Source organism: Manis pentadactyla, chromosome 3 (genome assembly GCF_030020395.1).
Source record: "Manis pentadactyla isolate mManPen7 chromosome 3, mManPen7.hap1, whole genome shotgun sequence".
Classification (NCBI taxonomy): domain Eukaryota; kingdom Metazoa; phylum Chordata; class Mammalia; order Pholidota; family Manidae; genus Manis; species Manis pentadactyla.
This window is the reverse complement of record NC_080021.1, coordinates 96,601,464-96,607,175: the sequence shown is the minus strand read 5'-3', so window position 1 is coordinate 96,607,175 and position 5,712 is coordinate 96,601,464.

The window sequence follows — 5,712 nt, the reverse complement described above, 5'->3', positions numbered from 1 at the left end:
CCTGTGTTTTATCCTTTATACTGACATCCAGTATATTGCAACACTCCTTAGTTGGCAGTTTGAAGCTTTCACTTTTTTTTTCCACACCTAGCTTCTTAAGGAAATCCACCTACTCCCCCATTCCTTTGGCAGTGCAGTGAGTCACATAAAGATGACTTACAGACACGTGGTACCTTCCCATTTTTGATACAAATTACTAAACTGCATATTCTTTCATGATGAAGTGGAATTACCACTTTGTGGCAGGGTGTTAGGAATGCAGATCCACTCAAACTTGTTAAAACAGTGGCCCAAATCCCAAAAGAGACAATTGGCCTTTTGTGAAGCAATTTGCAAGTATCGCATTGCACACTTAAAACTTCCTATGCCCTGTTATTATGTGATTAGTAGAGTCAACAGCAGCTGTACTTTTACCTAGCTCATATTTTTTTTAGGACATCACAAATCAGGCTTTGCATGTGGTTCTGAAATGGTAGCAGTTCCTCAAGATAATCAGTTAGAAAGGGCCCAGTGGTGCAATACAGAGCATCACCATGACCAGTACCTACAGCATCCACCAGCACCTTAGGGTATGGTTTATGCAATAAATAGTGACTATAATTACAGTAAACTGTATACTACTTCTCTTCTCCAGACCTCTTTGGCTCCTTTTTATACAGATTTTCTGGCCCTTAGGAATTCCCTCTAGTAGTAGAGCTATTCCTCTACCTGGTTGGAAGCAACTTGAGTGCAATGACATTTGACTCTTCAACTTAGCGAATATTTTTCAATGTAGTGTGTCTAACAAAATTCATTGCAAGCATTTCTTGCCCAATAACTATTTTTGAATGAGCAGGTTAATGAATGAATGAGCTGACATGGAGACCAGAACTACCCAGTGAGCTTTACTCCAGCTGTTACTGTGCTTCACTCAATGTGTCTGTGGCTGGCTCCCACACCTGAAGTCCTCATGTCGAACACCGACAGCTAATATGCCAACAAAGCTAAAGACAAATGCTCCCAGGTGACACTTCAGTAGGTTGGATGCGTGCTAGACCCCTCTCTGCTTTGTCCTGCATTTTATGCTAAGGAGCCCTCAGCGTGGATCCATCAGTGTGCTAGTACACAACGCAGGTGTGTGTTTTAAATCGTAGTGGAAAGAGTGGGTATCGTCAAACCTAAATCAAAAGCAGAAGCTGGGTGGCCGTTTCTGATAGGGGGCATCCACCTTAGAATTAGTACTCGTGCCTTTCCCAGCAAACTCTCGCAAAGCTGCTCATTTCTGACAGCACACTGAAGGCAAATCTAAAGTCCCATTCATCCCCTTCAAATATGAGGTTGCCTCTTCTGGGTTTTTCTCTTCAGTATTTGGCTTATTCTCCCATGACTATGGAGAAAGGCAAGATCAGATGATGGTTTTGTTGTTTTATATATTAAAGCAGTTGGTCAAGAAAAATCTTTTCAGTGTCTTCTCTATGACAGACATGAGCTCAGTGCTGAGAAAACATCAGACATACACTGTCCTCTGTCCCAGGTCCACAAGAGAAACTCACAGGATTGAATACACTCCAAATCCCTAAGGTTCTTAAAAGAAACCAGTACTCACAGGTTTTTTACAGTAAATGAAATTTTTATTTCAAACCCAAAAGGTGTATGACAACATCTTCATTCTAGCAGAAGGTCTAAAGGTTTGGGTAGACTCTGGAAATGAGAAATAAAAGGACTCCATTCTCTGGGGCCACTCTGTGATGCTTCAAGTAGAAATGCCACCTGCCAATTTGGCTTTACCTTTCAAAATTAATTAAAGTACAAGAATAGCAAGAAACTCAAGGGCAGTGAGATCTTCCTATAATATGTAAGACTTGAGGGTGTTTTGTTTTCCTGAAGGTCCTATGTGACTTTGAAACACAAAATGAGTAGTGTCTTTAAATAAAAACCTTTTTAGCTATCGCTCATCTATCAATCAACAGGAAGCATTTCTCATTTTCATTCAATCTGTAATGTAGAAACAAACTACACAATAGCCTTTGATGGAAAATGTATTTTTTAAATGAGTTATGTTTGTGTGATATAACTCTTTAACAATCGTCACTGTGTACCTGTCCTTGTTGCTCTTATTATAATCAATTCTTGTCCTTCTTCAGTATGTTTCTGATTTTGTTCCTTTACCTCTAGTCAGAAATCATTATCAGTCCTTTTCTTCAACAGAATTCCCAGGATCACCAGCTCTTACCACATCCTTCCCTTTACCCTTGGACGGTCTAGTTTCATGTGATCTCACTTGAATCAAGGAAAGCTGGAAAGCATATTCTTGCCTTGCCTGCCCCTTCTGTTTCACATGGGAAAGTAAATTGGATTTGGTTGGCATTTGGAGTCCCCGCCAGAACTGCCATACTTATGGTATCTTATGATACTTATCTTACTCTGAAGAGCAGATAAGAAGATGAAAACAAATAGAAAATAATAAAATAAATTTCACATGACAAATCATTAACCTCCCGGAAATTATAATCTTATATGGAATTAACATGATATACAGCCTAAAAAACAGACCATTTAAGAATTTACATAATCCATTTTAATTTTTACCCATAGGCCTTGGTTATGAAAAACCTTGAATGTTTCTTCCAAACCAATAGCTCTGTGATACGAAATTTATAGGAAAAAAAAGTTATCTTCTAAAGTCCATTTCTTCTTCAATGCAGATTTTTACTCTCCACAACTAATATTACAGCACTGAGCTCAGTAATGCTGGGAAAGGAATCAACTTCGTTTATTGTTATAACCTCCTCCATTAGGCCACCTACATCAAACATACAAAATGTTATGTGCACAGAGAAATGATGCTGTCTTCTTCCCAGAGCTGTGCATCAGTTTTGTTTTCCAGATAAGCGCTTATATGAACTTAACAGGAAAGAGCAGTTTTTTCAATGACAATGTGTGACAGAAGCCAAAAGGTTTTAAAGCAAACAGACAAATGTGTCATCTTATAGTCCATCAAGCAGCCCTCATCACATTGATAAATCTTTTATCTCTCTTTCCCAGATTTTTATCAGCAGCTTGGTTTTGTGTGTTTCTCATGTCGCTGCAGCAACCACCTTAACGGGGACTCTTTATGCCCTGAGAAGGCAGCTCGTTTGGATCTAAACGAAACACTTCACTGTCTTGTTTTATCTCCCTCTCTATTCACATTAACATAATAGCTTCTAATTGGATTGTATCTGCGATAGAGTCAGCAATGGTGGCCTGTCTCAAAGCAAATGGACTGCGAAGCTAACTGCTGAGACCCCATCTAGGAGAAAGTTCCCACAAAAGACACCTCAGGGAAGACTGCCTAGGGAGTCACCCCACCATGCGTCTTCCTGAACAGTACCAGTCCATTGCATTTACCATAATGGCTGACAAACTCAAATAGCAGAAATATCTTCTTAGTGCTCAAATACACATTCTGAAAAGTAACATATTTAACAAAAGGTCATTAAAAATGGATGAATAATTTACATAATTTTGGAGGTTCAGGGGCTTTTCTAGGCCTGACACCAAAGCAGAATCTAAAGATCCAATGACTGACACATATGATTACGTAGACACATCTACATATCAGAAAACAATTTAAATGAAATTACAACAAATGGAGGAAATACATGTTTAAATTATGTCACCACAGAATAGTTGTTATTCTTAATATATAAATTCTAACAAGTTAATACAAAAATATAATAACAAGTGGAGAAATGATATAAAAAGGAATTTACTACAGAAGTACAAATAGGCACATAAAAATATTCTTCAGGACTGGACATTGTTTAAATTAAGATAATGTCTTACCTTTAAATAAATAAATAAATGAGTTGTTTTCGATGTGTTCAGAGAACAAAGCATGAAAAGTTTTCAACACTGAGCATACTTTTCTAAGTTATTTCTAGTAATTAGACTAGAAAATGAAAGGAACACAGATTGCAAAGGGAAAAGTAAAACTATCTGTTCACTGATGTATGTATACATTTATGTCTCCAGATTATTCTTAAGAATCCATCCAAAGCTATTAGAGCTAATACATCAGCTCGGCGAGGTTGCAGAATGCAAGATCAATATACAAAATTCAATTGCATTTCTATGCAGTAGCAATATACAATCCAAAAATGAAATTAAGAAAAATAAAAAATTGTAACACAAAAGCTAAAATTACCAATTATTACACTGGTACTGGCAGAAAGATAGGATATAGATCAATGGAGTAGAATTGAGAGTCCAGAAATAAATCCTTACATTGGTGCTCAATAGTCTTTGACAAGGGACCAGATAGCATCATATCCCATTTTTAAAGTATTGTTTCTGTCTTCTCCTCAAATACCAGTGCAAAATCCTGCTCCCTTTTATCCAAATAACAGCAACAAAAGTCCACCTTGGAAATGAACTCATGCACATAGATGTCTGTCATTCCACCAACTCCAACATTGCATCAGACACACTCAGAACAATAATAATAATCAGAAAAAGAAGAACTAGAAATATTGAAAGATTAAAAGCTTCCAAAAGCTGTTATGACAATTCAGTTCTGTGCTTCATTTCTATTTTTGAACGTATTTACTTATTTATTTAGCCCAAATGCACATTCTGGACCTACTGTGTATCAGTGCTATGCTAGACCTGTGGAGCATAAAGAGGGGTACTATTCAGTCCCTATCCTCAACAGACTCACAGTGTGGTGAGAGCCAGAGAATTCATTCACTGGGCACATAATGATTTCCACCCTGATCAAGAACCAGACATCGTACTTTTCTCTAAAGATATGAAAGCATTTAGGACACAGGAATATATAGGCTTCTGTAAGAGTGGATGAACAGGTAGGTAGATGATAGATAGATGACAGATAGATACAGATAGATGATAAACAGGTAAATAGGTGATAGAAATAGACAAGCAAATAAGCATGATAAAATTGCACATATGCAATATAAACATCTTTGCAGGGTGTGATGTAGTTATAAAGGACAATATAGTCAATTCTATGGAGCAAGAGAAGGTTCAGGAAATGTGTACTTAATCCCATGGACAATGGTAAGTCTCTAACCCAGAAAGGCCAATCTCCTTTTTCTCTCGTCCATGATGCAGAGAAAATAAATGCCATTGACTTTTCATCACACTAGTTCAAGTGATATTATTTCTACCCTGCAAAATAAATAGCAGCTGTTAGAGTCTTCCTAAGCTTTATTTGAAGTTGTAAACTAAACAAGATAAAAAATGTCCACTTAAAATATTAACTCTATGAGTGTTCACAATAATCAAAGTCAATTAAAAAGCCTAAGAGTAAAGTGATAGAGAAATTGATTCAGTGTCTCAGTATAAACAATTCCTGTGATTTCACAAAATAATAATAACAAAGCCCAGGAAAATAAGATACTTCTGTTTCTATTATGTTTTACCAAATGAAAATTTTAAAGGAAGTGTAGAATGAAAACCAAGAGTTAGGCTGTCAGTCAGTGTCTCTAACTGAGCCAAAGCCACATAGAAATCACCCCCTGAGGGTCCTCTCCTGGTTTCTCACCAAAAGCTCTGTCTGCAGCTTTCCCTTTTGACAATTGTATAAGCAGATATCCCTGCTATTTCAAATGAACACCATTTTGAGTTGATTTTAGCAGTGTCTAGCCTCTCTATCCATGAGTTGCAAATTGAGCATCCCAAGTAGTATAATCTATGATTCCTGGCCCTCTGATCAGCATGCTGCATTCA